At 39.0% G+C, this 15,471-nt stretch overlaps 1 protein-coding gene across 9 annotated transcripts in view; it reads right to left on the reverse strand.

Annotated features, from left to right (window-relative positions):
- The window catches only part of Ncoa6 (nuclear receptor coactivator 6), a 90,606-nt gene extending 88,906 nt beyond the window's left edge, over nucleotides 1-1,700 (reverse strand). For 8 of the 9 annotated variants that reach the window (XM_058575583.1, XM_058575582.1, XM_058575586.1 and 5 more), the window contains exon 1: nucleotides 1,533-1,700. The gene's annotated coding sequence lies outside the window, so the exon portion shown is untranslated. The remainder of the gene's footprint in view (nucleotides 1-1,532) is intronic. The other variant, XM_046433910.2, reaches the window with a different exon arrangement.
- Nucleotides 1,701-15,471: the final 13,771 nt, after the last annotated feature.

Below are 15,471 nucleotides of genomic sequence, written 5' to 3' on the forward strand. Positions count from 1 at the left end.
GGTCTCTAGCACTGTTCACTTGTCCCCCCCCCTTTTTTTTAGTTTTTTTTTTTGTGTGTGTCCCTTTGCTATATAGAAAACATCTAAAAGAGAAAGAACACCTCTTTCAAAACTTCAGAAAATTAGAGGTTCTTAAAGATAACTTCTTTGTCAATGGAGGTGAGCTGGGACATATCCTATAGCCGGTTACCTAGACTTTTTTGATTCCCTTTCAGCCTTTGAACTCACAAAACTTGTTACAAATATACAAAATGCAATAAATTAATTAATGATTCTCTAATATATGCTGTCATGTTTGACTCTAACACTTTTCTTCCAAATAGCAAAGTCCTTTAAGGCAATGTGTTGAACAAGGAGCTAGCAAACCACTTCCAGGAAACCCCCTCAGTCACCAAGGTGTAAGACATTTAAAAGTCAACTTTACCATTCTGTGTCTTAGCTATAAAATCAGTACTTGATCTGAAATCCTTACGTGATCTCTAAGGCACTTATCGTTTTTAACACATTCACTCTTCTTCACCATTCTAACTGGCTTCAATAACGACTTTCTGATGACCTCCCCAGGTGACCCTGCTCTTAAGCAGTGGGCTGTCCCCTTCCTGGGAAGACACCTTGGGTCACCGCCCCCAAACAGCCCAGTCCCTCCTTTTAAAGACACACACAAAACCATAAGTTGAAGGAGGTTCTCCCTTCTTGCCAACCACTTCCACTCTCTGTACCCCTTTTGCTGGCCAGCTCCTACATCTAAGCCTCAGCACCCCCACCTACGCCTACTCTTTTCTTCAAGCTCTTTTCTTTTCCTGTTGCTCCCCACAATCGTGGGTGAAGGCTCCAGGGATCTCAAAAGTCCTCAGTCCTTTGAGAGTCATAAGGACTTGCAATTCAGCCCCGGGACCGCCCCAATTTGATACCTTCGTTTGTACCCCCATTTCTAACCAATCACCTCCTCCCCTCTCTGCAAAGAACTGCTCCAGCTCTGACAGCCTGAGGATGGCCCCCAGGTCACCTCCCCTCACCCTAGGACGTATCTGCCATAGGGTTTGGAACACTACTCTTGGCCTAAGCCAGCTCCAAAACCTGCCATCCCCTCAGTCCATGGCCCCAACCCCGGTTCCGTTCCGATTTGGTGTCTCTTCTCCGCGACCCTGGCCACGACCCTATGTCGGCTCCCGCCAGTTCCCCAGGCCTGGAGCGCCACCCCGTGCAGACCCCGGCCGGCCCTGCACTCCCTCTTCGCCTGGGACCCCGCGTCCCGCACCCTCCCCAACCCGGGTCCAGCCGCCGCTCCCTCCAGCGCCCCCGCCCCGCAGGCCCCGGGCCCGCTCCCCAACATGGCGACGGGGACACGAGCGCGGCGGGCGGGCAGGGCGGCTCCGGGCCGGGCCCGCACTCGGGTCGAGCTGCACGGTCGCCCGGCGCCATTTTCCCGCGCCAGGCCCGGGCGGCGCCTCCTCCCGGCGAAGCCAGCTAGGCTGGGACCGCGGACGCCCGGCAGGCCCACCCCTTACGGGCCCGCGTCGCCGTCGCCTCACCTGAGCGCGGCCCCGGCCCTCCCGGGCGGGCCTCGGAGCGCCGGCCCGGGCCGTGCGTGCCCGCCGCAGTCCGTGCGTTCGTCTGCCCGTCCTCGCTTGCGCCCGTCTGTCCGGCCGTCGGCGCCCGGCCGCCAGCAGCCCGACCCGGCAGGGCCTCAGGGAGCCGGTGGGGAGGGGGGATGGGCCGGACCGGGCCGGGGAGGGAGGGGGAGGGAGGGAGAGAGGGAGGGAGCGCGGGCGGGGGCGGGGCGGGGCGGACCGGAGGGGCGGGGTCATGCTCACGTGACCAAGCGTCTCCGCGAGCGCGAAGTGGCGCGCGCGCTGGCTGGTTTGGGTGTTGGAGACTAGTAGTGGAGACTAGATTTCCTGTGCTTGGCGTTGCTGTATTCTCACCAGTGGTCAGCTTTATGCCAGCACCCTGGCTGAGTAAACTTGAACAGGCCAACTCCCTAAGTCTCAGTTTGTCCATCTGAAATATGGGGATAGTACAATTTTCTTGCAAAGAGGAAATGAGGAAAGGCACGGAAAGCACTTGGGACAGTGCTTGACACATAGTGTCTAGTAACGTCGTTATTAGGCATAGTGTCTAATAATAATGACGATGAAAAAGATAACAGGATAACAGCTTTTATTGTTTGTCTATAAGTCTCTTTTTCCCATCATCACCTCTACCCTTAGCAAACTCATTAAGCTCTTAAAAAATATAATTCTGGAGTGAATAAGTGATTATAACCTCTCTGTTCTCCCCAAATGTAAGGAGGTCTCCCCAGCACTGGACTTAGTGTCTGTTTTATTGGCCTTAGTTCAGATCTAGATATCACTTGACAAATTCTTTATTTTCTTTGCTTCTCTGAATCTCAGGTTTCTCATCTGTAAAGTAGGAGTTAGGAGTCTGTTACCAGCATCACAGAAGATAGGTGAGCAGGTGGACTGTAAACTGAATAAATCAGTTGTTTTAGTTCCATCTGGAAAAGGGAGTGAGGAAATATTTCATTCCATAAATATTTATTAAGTACATACTGTGCATTTAGACAGTACAAGAGGGACTCCTGACATTTTCATATCCACTCTGAGTGCCCCTCTAGTATATTCTGTGCTCTGTTGTCAGAGTAAGTTTTTAGTCACAAATCTGATCATGTCACTAAAACTATGTAATGGCTTCTCATTGCTCACAAGACAAAGGCCAAATATCTTTCTGTTGCCTTCACATCTCCCAGACTTATCTCAGGCCCCTCTTCCTTCTCCTGGGTTTTAGCCAACAATGACCTTTTCTACACATTGTATTTCCTTCTCTGGACTCTTGCACATACTGATCCCTCTGTCCGAAATTCTTTCTCTATATAGTAACTCATCAGTCTTCAGATCCCAGGTCAAACATGGCTGCCCTAAGGGTACCTTCCCTGATCTCTCTCCAGACAGAATCTCTTAGCATCTCTTAGCAGCATGTATTTGTCCTCAGTAGAGTGTACTAGGTTGTTGGCCACTATACTGCACTACTCAAGGAAGGAAACCTCATCCATCTTGTTTACTGATGTTTCCACAGTATATAGCACAATGCCTGACAAAGAGTCAGTGTTAAATAAATATTTGTCATGTATATGAATCCTAAGTGCCATGCTAAATACTAGGCTTAAGAGTATAGAAAGAAACAAAGAACCACAAGGGGGAATGTTAGACTTTGAATCTATGAAATTGACACCAAAAGGGTTTAAAACAGCTTGAGAAATTTTTTGAAGCTTTTTTCCTTAACTTTTAAAAACTGAGTTATAAGTTATATACAGTAGGGCTGGGATTGTGGCTCAGCGGTAGAGTGCTTGCCTTGCTCGGGCAGGACCCAGGTTCGATCCTCAGCACCACATAAAAATAAAGGCATTGTGTCCATCTACACCTAAAAAATAAATATAAAAAAAAGTTATATACACTAAAATGCAAAAACATAACATGAGTACCTAATAAAATTTTTATGTAGATAAAAATTTTTATCTATGTAGATAGCACCACCCAGATCAAGTTAAGATCTATTAACCCCCAAAATTCCCTTCCAGTAACTACTTGCTACCCCAGAACTAAACATTATTTTGATTTCTAGCCACCATAAGTCAGTTTTGACAGTTCTTGTACTTCATGTAAACAGAATGTACAGCATGTATTTTGTGTGTGTGTGTGTAAGCCTTGAAATCTGACACAGCAAAAGAGTAACTATTTTGATTATGATATAATTAATGAACTATTTGATTAATTAATTAGTCTGAAAAAACATATTAAAAAATTCTGGTTATTTCACCCTGCAAAAGCAAGGATCCTACCAACAACCAACCGAGGGACTGAAATTGCATCATCCATGTAAATGCAAGCCCCACAGAAACTTCTAGAAGTAAGAAAGCTCTGAAAGTTTCTAATAATAACAGTTTCAACAGTATTAACAACAATCCAATTTTCATACAAAAAAAGTGAAAATGGGCAAAGTAATTGAATAGATATTTCTCAAAAGAAAACATACAAATGTCTGATAAGCACATGAAAAGATGCTCAACCTTGGGCTGTGATTTTTTTTTTTCAAAGAGAGAATTTTAATATTTACTGTGGCCCCGGGCAGAACGCATGCCAGGCCAGCGCACTACCGCTTGAGCCACATCCCCAGGCCCATTGGGCTGGGATTGTGGCTCAGCAGTAGAGCGCTCCCCTAGCACGGGTGGGACCACATAAAAATAAAGGCATTGTGTTGTGTCCATCTACACAAAAGATATTCTCTCTCTCTCTCTCTCTCTCTCTCTTAAAAACAAAAAGATGCTCAACCTCACTAGTCATTAGGGAAATGCAAATCAAAACCACAATGAGATACCACTTTTCACCTATTATGATAGCAATTATTTTTTTTAAAGGCAGAAAATAACAAGTGTTGGGAAGTATGCAGAGAAATTGGAATCCTTATGCAGTGGGAATGCAAATTGGAAAACAATTTGTGATAGTTCCTCAAAACGTCAAACATAGGTTAACATATGAGTCAGTTAAGATATTCCAGCCACTTCAAGATATTTATCCAAAGGAAGTGAAAGCATAGGCTTAAAAAGATGTTTGTGCACCCATGATCATAGCAGCATTTTTCGCAGTAAGTAGAAGGCAGAAGCAACCCAAATGTCCACAGACAAATGAAGGATAAGTTAAATGTGGTTTATATGTTGGAATATTATTCAGCCTTCAAAAAGAAAGGAGACACCTGGTTCAGTGTCAGACACCCATAATCCCAGCAATTCAGGAGGCTGAGACAGGAGGATTGCAAATTCAAGATTAGTCTAAGTAACTTAGCAAAGCCCTAAGTAATTTGGACCCTCCTATCTCAAAAAAGTAAAAAGGGTGGAGAAGTAGCTCCATGGTAAAGGACTTTTGAGTTCAATTTCCAGTGGGAAGTAAGGAAAGAAATTCTAACAGATGCTACAACATGGATGAACTTTGAAGACATTGCACTAAGTGAAATAAGCACAAAAGGATGGAGATTGTATGATTCCTCTTATAAGAGGTTCCTAGAGTAGTCAGTTTCATAAAGACAAAATGTAAAATAGTGATTGCCAAGGCTGGAGAAAGGGAATTGCAAAGTGTTTAATGGATAGAGAGTTTTAGTTGCAGAAGATGAAAAAGTTCTGGAAATGGATGGTGGGGATGGTTGCATAACATTCTAAATGTACTTAAATGCCACTTGAGCAGTACACTTAAGAATGGTTACAATGGCAAATTGATGTGATTTTAACACACACACACACACACACACACTCACACACATATACACATACACAAAGATTCTAGAACCTAAGCCATTATTCTCATATTTTTGCCTTATTGTCTATGTTCTTAAATGAAGATTCATGGTTTTCCTGGGATCTTTGAGGATATAGGGAGTAGAAGAGACAGAGACTAAGTTGAGACTAACTTGTCTAGGTTGCTCATTGGGCACTGATATATTTTGTAGATGAAAACAGCAGGTACCTAGTTCACATAAATACTTGTTGGGAACAGGAAGGTAGCACTGGAACAAAATCAGGACATGAACTGGCAGGTACTGTAGTATAATTATAAGATTGAGTTCTGAAGTCAGAACAGCCAAGTTTAGATTCCAGCTCTGTCATTTTAAAAAATGTTTTAAGTTATAGTTGGACACAATACCTTTATTTTATTTATTTTATGTGGTGCTGAGGATCAAACCCAGAGCCTCACACCTGCTAGGTGAGTGCTCTACCATTATGAGTCACAACCCCCAGCCCTGCCCCAGCTCTGTCATTTATAAGCTATGCAATCTTGGGCAAATCCAAGCTCCTTTTTATACATATGAGGAAACTGGAATCCAAAAGAGATAAGTTACTTGTCTTATAGTGTCCAATTTTCCCTTTATTTTGTTTGATTTTTAATCTTTCCATAGATTTTGTTTTATTTTGTATCTGTAATGGACTATAAACTCCCCAAGGAAGCTAACGGTAATAACTTGTAATGTAATTTAACTTTTTTGTTTCAGTCGCCACATCTATAAGATGCAGATAATAAGGGCTCCTACCTCATAATATTGTCAAGAGGATTAAATTGATTAGTACATATAAATGTTCAGAAAAGTACCTAGTGCACATGATAGCCTCAACAAGCAACAGATTCATGGAGGCTGAGAAGAGGCTGTTTCACAGAATATTTTAACTAAGAAAAGCAGTCTAAAACATCCAGGATTGTTTCAGATTCAGAGTAGGGTAAAGAAAAGGCAAATCAATTTGACTTTTATATGAACAGTTCAATTAGCATTTATTAAACTTCTGCTTGCATATCTATGTTCAAATGGGCTTAAGCTTTGCAGTGAGAAGGTTGATAAATTGAATGATACTTGAATGATGTCTTTAAAGAAAAACAACAAAGCCAGAAGTGGTGGCACATGCAGGTAATCCCAGCTACCATGAAGGCTAAAGCAGGAGGATCGAAAGTTCAAGGCCAGCTAGACAACTTAGTCTCAAAATAAAATAAAAGGGGCCAGAGATGTCTGGCCTAGCATGTGTGAGGCCCTGAGTTCAATCCCCAATACCCTTAAAAAAAACAAATGAGGCCAGGCACAGTGGCACACCCCTGTCATCCCAGCAGCTTAAGGGGCTGAGGAAGGAGGATGGTGAGTTCAAAGCCAGCCTCAGCAAAAAACAAGGTGCCAAGCAACTCAGTAAGACCCTGTTTCTAATTAAAATATAAAATAGGATGTGACTCAGTGGTTGAGTGTGTTCAATCCCAAGTACCACTCCCCCCACCAGAGGGAAAAAAAAATAGAAGAAAAATGATGACATGGGAGAAAAGAAAAAACTAACCCACCCGGAGAGCATTTACTTTCTACTATCGGCAGCATTTCTCACAACTCCACCAAATGGCAAGGTTACTGCATTTAGTTGGCTGAGTTGTGCCCTACTGGAAGAAATCACCTCCAAGTAGACTCCATTCATTACCATATTACAATGTGAGGATTTACCAGTAGATGGCAATAAAGTGCCTTGTTATTATAATATGGCCATTTCACAATTTTCAGACAAATGGAAAGACCCTTGAGGGGGGGGTCACTTCTATTTTGCATAAAGGCCTAAAATGGGCAACAATGACTTTCTCTTTAGGAAGAAATGATTGAAAAATAGAAGAAATAGAGTGATAACTTTGTGACTTAAAAAAATCAGACTGTATCAGGAAGTGACTAAAAAATGGTGGGGCCATTCTTAGTACTTAAAAACCTGTTTTCAAAAATATTCCAAAAATTTAAAACTTTTAATAAGTGTAATATAAAGACATTAAAGTATGCAAATCCTAACAGTAAAGCCTGATGAATTTTTTTTAATATTTACTTTTTTAGTTTTAGGTGGGCACAATATCTTTATTTTACATTTATGTGGTGCTGAGGATCAAACCCAGTACCCCATGCATGATAGGCGAGCACTCTATCACTGAGCCACAACAGAATTTTCATAAAGTGAATACACATGTCTAATCAGCACCCAAATCAAGAAACAAAAAACAAGGATTGAGCTGTAGCTCAGGGGTGGAGGGCTTGCCCTAGTATGTAAGACCCTAGGTTCTATCCCCAACACTGCAAAGAAAGAGAACAGAAGAGGAAGAGGAAGAAGAAATAGAACATTATTTATTATTAAAAGGGCTCCAAGAAAGCCCTTTTGTGTCTCTTTCCAGTCATTACCAGCATGCCCCTAAGGGTAAATAGTAGTCTGACTTCTAACTCCATAGGTTAAGCCTTATTAAATGGAAACATACAGAATGTATTCTTCTGAGTTTGGTTTCTTTTGCTCAATTTTATGTTTTTGAGATTCATCTTGGCCAGGCTCGGTGGCTCATGTCTATAGTCCCAGTGGCTCAGGAGACTGAGGCAGAAGAATGGTGAGTTCAAAGCCAGTCTCAGCAACAGCGAGGCACTAAGCAACTCAGTGAGACCCCGTCTCTAAATAAAATACAACATAGGGCTGGGGATGTGGCTTAGCGGCCAAGTGCCCCTGAGTTCAATCCCCGGTACCCCCCGCCCCCCCAAAAAAAGAGATTCATCTATGTTGTTGCATGTAGTTGCAATTCATTCATTTTCATTGTTGGGTAGGATTTCCTTATTCAGATCTACCACATTTTAGCCATTCTACTTCTAGTATTTAGATTTCCACTTTAGGGATTATTTATTCATTTATGTATCTTTGTGGTATTAGGGATTGAACCCAAGCCCTTGTCCATGCTAGACAAGCACTCTGTTACTGAGCTACAGCCCAAGTCCTTTTAAATTTTTATTTTGAGACAGAGTCTCACTAAGTTGCCCAGGATGGCCTTGAACTTTCGTTCCTCCTGCTTTAGGATCCAAAGTAGCTGGGATTGCAGGTGTGCACCACCACACCCAGCAAGGGCTATTTAAAATTATACATGTATGAGCTTTTTTTGTACATACCTTTGGAGGAACATGTGTACAGTTTCCTTGGACTAGTATTGCTGGAGTTTGCATATATTCAGCTCTAGTTTATTTTTTTATTTTTTTTGCCAAATACTATGGCCTTTTAAACAGTTTTATTGAGATAATTTACACACCATACAATTTACTCAAAGTATACCTTTCAGTGGTTTTTAGTATATTAACATTTTTTTAAAGAGAGAGAGAGAGAGAATTTTTTTTAATATTTATTTTTTAGTTTTCGGCGGACATAACATCTTTGTTTGTATGTGGTGCTGAGGATCGAACCCGGGCCGCTGCATGCCAGGTGAGCGCACTACTGCTTGAGCCACATCCCCAGCCCAAAGTATATTAACATTTTTATAAAATAAGCTACACCCTTTGGATATCATCATCTGCACAAACCCTCATTCTCCCAGGCCCAAAGAATCATCAGTTTATTTTCTGTCTTTTTATATGCCTATTCTGGATATTTTAGACATTTTACATAAATGGGATCATATAGTATATGACCTTTTGTGTCTGGTTTCTTTCACTTACCATAATGTTTCAAGTTTCATCCATGTTGTATCATGTGTTAGTACTTCATTCCTTTCTATAGTTGAATAATATCCCCTTATATGTTTATTTGTTTGCTGATGGACATTTGGGTTGTTTTCACCTTTTGGCTATTGTAAATAATGCTGCTATGAACATTCATGTTTTTTTTGTTTGAGCATCTGTCTTCAATTCTTTGAGGTACAGATCTGGGAATGGAGTTGCTAGGTAGTATGGCAATTTTATGTTGAGCTTATTTAAAAAATGCCAGCTGTATCCACAGACACTGTATCATTTCTATTCCCACCCAATGTATGAGAGCTACATTTTCTCAGATCCTCACCAACACTTGTTATTTTCTTTTGTTTTTGCTGTTTTTGAAATGGGGTCTTGCTATGTTGCCCAGGCTGGTCTGGAACTCCTGGAATCAAGCAGTCCTCCCACCTCAGCCTCGCAAGTAGCTGGGCATACTGTCATGTGCCACTGTGCCTAGCTTATTATTTTCTTTTAAAATTTATAATTATTATAGGGGCTGGGGTTGTAGCTCAGTGGTAGAGCACTTGCCTCGCATGCGTGAGGCCCTGGGTTTGGTCCCTAGTACCACATAAAAATAAAAACAAATAAAAAAAAATTATAATTATTATAGCCAACCTTGTGAGTATGAAGTGGTATATTATTGTGTCTTTGATCTGCATTTTCCTAGTGATTTATGATATTCAACATCTTATCATAGACTTGTTGAGCATTCGCATATTTTCTTTGGACAAAAGTGCATTGAAGTTCTTTGTCCATTTTTAAGTTGGCTTGGTTGTCTTTATGTTGTTGAACTATAAATGTTCTTTATTATATTCTAGGTACTCTATAAAGTACCCAGAGATAAGATTGCAGTTATTTTTCTCCTGTTTTGAAAGGAGGGGTCTTTTTACTCTTTTGATAGTGTCCTTTGATGCATACTTTTTTTTTAAATTTTGATGAAGTCTAATTTATCTCTTTTTGCTTTTGTTGTTTGCACTTTTGGTGCCACATCTAAGATATCACTGCCAAAATTAAGGTTATGAAGTTTTGTTTTGTTTTGTTTGTTTGTTTGTTTTTAATGCTGGGCATTGAATTCAGAGCCTCATGCATGCTGGGCAAGCATTCTACCACTAAACTACACTTTTATTTAGGTTTTTTATCTAGTTTTTTTTTTTTTTTTTGAGGATTTTGTTTTTGTTTTAGAAGTGTTGGGGACCAAACCAGGAGCTTCATGCATCCTAGGCAACCACTCTACCATTGAGCTACATCCCTAGCCCTAAGTTATTTTTTGAATGTGGTGTCCAGTAAGGGTCAAACTCCATTCTTTTGTATGTGGATATATTAATAAGCCTATTATTTCTCCATTGAATGATCTTGACATTCTTGTAAAAAATCAACTGATCATAGATATATGAATTTATCTTTGGAGTCTCCATTCTATTCCATTATTATATTTATCTTTATGCCTACTATACGTTTTCATTACTGGAACTTTGTATTAAGTTTTTTGATTGAAATGTATGCGTTCCCCAACATACTTCTTTTTTGATATTGTTCTGGCTGTTCTGGATCCCTTGCAATTTTCATATGAATTTTAGGATTGTCTTATCTATTTCTGAAAAAAAGTCACTGGGATTTTAATAGGAATTATACTGAATCTGTAAATAAATAAATTGGGAAGTATTTCCCTCTTAACAAAATTAAGTCTAATCCAAAAATACAGAATTTAGGGCTGGGGATGTGGCTCAAGCGGTAGTGCGCTCACCTGGCATGCGTGCGGCCCGGGTTCTATCCTCAGCACCATATATAACAGATGTTGTGTCCGCCAAAAACTGAAAAATAAATATTAAAAAAAATCTCTCTCTCTCTCTTTAAAAAAATTTTGAAAAAAAATACAGAATTTATTTACATTTATTGAGGTCTTCTTTAACTTCTTTGAACAATGTTTTGTAGTTTTAAATGTTTATTTTTTTCTTCTTCTTCTTCAGTACTGAGGATTGAACCCAGGGCCTCAAACATTCTAGGCAGGTACTCTGCTTTAGAACTATGCACCCCACCCATTTTTATTTTAAGACAGGGTCTCCCTAAGTTGTTCAGACCAGCCTTGAACTTGAAATTATTCTACCTTGGGCCTCTGGTAAGTTTTATACTTCTTTTATAAAATTTATTTCTAAATATCTTATTCTTTTTTTCTTTAAGTGCGGGGGGATTGAGCTCAATGCTTCGTGTGTGCTAAGCATACCCTCTACCACTGAGGTCCCCAGTATTTTATTATTTTGATTCTACAGTAAATGGAATTTTTAAAAATTTTCTTTTGACGGAGTCTTGCTATGTTTTCCAAGGTGATCTTGACTTCCTGGGTTCAAGGGATCCTCCTGATTCAGCCTCCTGAGTATCTGGGACTACAGACACATCCCACCATGCCTGGCTCTGGAATTGTTTTCTCAATTTTATGTTCAGATTGTTCATTGCAAGTGTATAGATATGCAAATGATTTTATATTGATCTTGCTGAAATTCTTTATTAGCTCTCATACTTTTTGTGGCTTTCTTAGGAATTTCTGTATACCAGATCATGCTACTTGCAAATAATGTTTTACTTTTTCTTTCTGACCTGAATCCCTTTTATTTCTCTATCTTGCCTAATTGCCTTGGCTATGATAACATCCAGCACAATCCAGAATAGAAGTAGCACAAGGGATATCCTCTGATCTTAGTGGGAAAGCATTTGATATTTCAGCATTAAGTATGATGCTAGTTGTAAGGTTTAATTAATTAATTATTTATTTGGTATAGATATCTTTTATCAGATTGAGGAAATTCCCTCCTATTCCAAGTTTGTTGAATGGGTTTTTTAAAAATTTAATCACGATGGGGTATTGGATTTTGTTAAGTTCTTTTTCCACAGCTATTGAGATGATCTGTGGTTTTTGCTTTATTCGACCAAAATGGTACAATACAATAATTGATTTTTAGATGTTAATCAAGTTCCATTCCTGGAATATACCCCCATTTGTCAGTGTATAATTCTTTTTATATGTTGTTAGCTTCTGTTTGCTAGTATTTTATTGATGATTTTTGCATCCATGTTGATAAGAGGATATTGGTCTTTGGTTTTAATTTCAGGGTGAAACTAGCTTCGTAGGAAATATTTCTCCCTTTTCTATTTTTTTTTGGAAGATTCTGTCAAGAATTGATATTAATTCTGTAAATGTTTTGTAGAGTGCACCAGTGAAACAATCCGGGACCTAAGTTTTTCTTTGTAAGTAACTTGCTTATTTGTTTTATAGTATACATTGTTAATTTAATCTGTTATAAATTTATTCAGATTGCTATTTCTTTTTGAGTCAGTTTTGGTATGTGCCTTTCTAGGAAATTTTCATTTCATCTAAGTGATCTGATTTATTAACATATGATAGTTCGTAGTATTCTTTTACAATCGTTTTCATTTCTACAGTGTTGATAGTATATACCCTCTCATTTCTGACTCTAGATTTTTGAGTCTTTTTTCCTTTATTGATTAATCAGATTTGTCAGGATTGTTTTTTAACCAAAGAATCAGGATTTGATATAATTGGTTTTATCTATATTGTTTTTCACACTTCTATTTCAAAATATCTGCTCTAATCTTTATTATTTCCTTGCTTTTAGTTTGCTCTTCCTTTACTAGTGTCTTAAGGTGGAAGGTTAGGTTATTTTCTTTTAAACAATGCTTTACCTGTATCCTACAATTTTTTTTTTTTTTGAGAGAGAGAGAGAGAGAGAATTTTTTACTATTTATTTTTTAGTATTTTCGGCGGACACAACATCTTTGTGTGTGGTGCTGAGGATCCAACCCGGGCGGCACACATGCCAGGCAAGCGCGCTACCGCTTGAGCCACATCCCCAGCCCCTCCCACAAATTTTTGATGTTTTATTTTCATCGTAAATTATTGCAAAGTATTTTCTAGTTTCCCTCTATTTCTTCTTTGGCCCATTGTTTATTTATAAGGGTGTTGTTTATTTTCCACATATTTATGGGTTTCCCCATTTTTTATATCAATTTCTAATTTAATTTCATGGTGGTAGGAAAACACACTGTAATTTCTACTCATACATTTTATATATATATGTGTGTGTGTGTGTGTGTGTGTGTGTTAGTACTTTAGCATATTATCTAAGCTGGAGAATGTTCTGTGTACTTAAGAAGAATCTATATTCTGTTATTTTTTAGTGGCATGTTGGTAGATGTCTGTTAGGTCTAGCTGGTTTATAGTTTTGTTCAAATCTTCAATTTCCTTGATGATCTTCAGCCTGGTTGTCTATCTACTATTGAGAATGGAACACTGAAGTCTCCAACTGTTATTGTTGAATTGTCTATTTCTCCCATCATTTCTTTCAGTTTATGCGTCATATTTTTTAGCTGTGTTGTTAGGTGAATATATTTTTATATCTTTCTAATGGATTGTTACAAAATATCCTTAAGTGACTTGTTACTTTTAAGGTCTATTTTTTTCTGATATTAGTATAGACACTCCAGTTTTCTTATGTTCTATTTGTATGGTATATCTTTGCCCATTCATTAATTTAATCTATTTGTATCTTTGAATTTTTTTTTTATTTTTTATTTTTTTAAATATTTATTTATTTATTTTTGTTTTCGGCGGACACAACATCTTTGTTTGTATGTGGTGCTGAGGATCGAACCCGGGCCGCACACATGCCAGGCGAGCGCGCTACCTCTTGAGCCACATCCCCAGCCCCAGTATCTTTGAATTTAAATGTGTCTTCTTGTAGACATCATATTGCTAGATCTTTATTTTTATATTCAGTCTAAGAATCTCTGTTTCTTGATAATCACTTAATCCATTTACATTTAATTTTATTATTGACTTTTTTTTTGTACCAGGGATTAAACCAGGGGCACTTAACACTGAACCACATTCCCACCCTTTTTATTTTATTTTATTTTTTATTTTGAGACAGGGTCTCACTAAATTGTGTAGGGCCTCACTAAGCTTCTGAGTCTAGCCTTGAACTTGCAATCCTCCTGCCCCAGCCTTCAAGTCACTGGGATTACAGGCATGTGTCACTGTGCCCAGTTATAATTGACTTCTTGTGTCTTTTGATGATATGATTGATTCAGATTATTTTCCTCCTATTATGAAAAATATCTTTTATGTTTCAAGAAACAGATTTGAAGAATAAGGCTAATAATACTGACCATTGCAGTATTGTTAGCAATGGTCAGTATTGCTAATACTTTTATTATTAATAAAAGTAATAATATATGAATCTACCTCATTATTTATAATGATGTCATTCATTGACTGAAGGGACATTTAAAATGATCACACCAGTGATCATTTTTAAAGTTTTTGAATATTAACCAAAAGGGTGAAGGAAGTACCAAAAATTAATAAGCAAGTAGTTATATCTTAGAGTTATTTGAGGCCTGAGAGAATATTGGGAAAATTCTTTCAGTTTCTGAGAAACTTCTTATCTCTTCATTCCATAGCTGATAAAAGTTAGGTTCTTAATATGAGGTGAATTTTACATTCTCTATGATATCTCAAGATAGTACAACCTAAATAAAGTAAAAGTGATTAAGAACATAAGATCCAGGAAAGCAAAGACCTTGTCTGTCTTGCTCTCTGTGATCTCCAGTGCCGTGGGCCATATGTGGTACAGAGTAGACACTTAATAAAATATTCATGGAATAAAATATGGTATTTTATACTAAGTGTTGACAGATTTTTTCCTAGCATCAGAATTTTAATATGTAAGAATCTTTCCACTGAATGAATTCTTTATTCAAAGCTATTCTTATTTCTGAATTTAACAAAGAAATGACTCCAACAAACCCATGTGACACACACCCCCGCCAATGCTGAGTGAAAGGTTCTGAAACTATGCTGTGGTCTAAATGTTTGTCTCCCCATCCACCCAAATTTCATAAGTTGAAACCTAATCAACAATGTGATGGTATTAGGAAGCTGGACCTTTAAAGGTGATTAGGTCACTAGGACAGAACCCTCATGAGTGAGATTAGTATCCGTATAAAAGAAGGGCTGCCTTGTCCCTTCAACCATGGGAGGACACAGAAGGCACTGTTTAGAACGAAGTAGCCCCTCACCAGGCGCCAAATCTACTGATGCCTTGATCTTGGATTTCCCAGTCTCCAAAACTGTGAGAAATAAACTTCTGTTGCTTATAAGCTATCCAGTTTAGGTTATTTTGCTATAGCAGCCCGACTGGACAGACACTCCATCACTTGAAAGATAGTCTAGGAGAGTTGGTATGACAACAAACATGACTCAAGCACCTACAGATATCAGGGCAAAGATATTCAAAACTATACTGGAGCTGGGCGCAGCGGTACACACCTGTAATCCCAAAGGCTCAGGAGGCTGACACAGGAGGTTCGTGAGTTCAAAGCCAGTCTCAGCAATAGCAAGGCACTAAGCAACTC

The sequence above is a fragment of the Marmota monax genome, unplaced genomic scaffold, assembly GCF_021218885.2.
Source record: "Marmota monax isolate L192 unplaced genomic scaffold, Marmota_monax_Labrador192_F-V1.1 WCK01_AAM20220418_F8-fsc00014, whole genome shotgun sequence".
Taxonomy (NCBI): domain Eukaryota; kingdom Metazoa; phylum Chordata; class Mammalia; order Rodentia; family Sciuridae; genus Marmota; species Marmota monax.